Source organism: Mauremys reevesii, linkage group 8 (assembly GCF_016161935.1).
Source record: "Mauremys reevesii isolate NIE-2019 linkage group 8, ASM1616193v1, whole genome shotgun sequence".
Classification (NCBI taxonomy): Eukaryota; Metazoa; Chordata; order Testudines; family Geoemydidae; genus Mauremys; species Mauremys reevesii.
In genome coordinates this window covers 52368285-52368487 of record NC_052630.1, presented here as the reverse complement: position 1 = coordinate 52368487, position 203 = coordinate 52368285, and positions in this window count along the sequence as shown.

Here is a 203-nt window from a genome sequence, read left to right as displayed (position 1 = left end):
AACCCGTTACTTCGGGCGGCCGCCATTTTGAGGGGCGTTTCTCTTGGGGTGCTTTTCCGGAGCGGCCTCCCGCCTCATTGCGAGGAAGTCACGGGACGTGAGGCCGCAGCAGCCCCGCCCGCCTAAGGCCGAACGCTCTGGTGTGGCCTGGCTCGTTCGGCCCCTGTCTCTCCCGTCCCAGCTCTAGCTGCGGAGAAACCTGC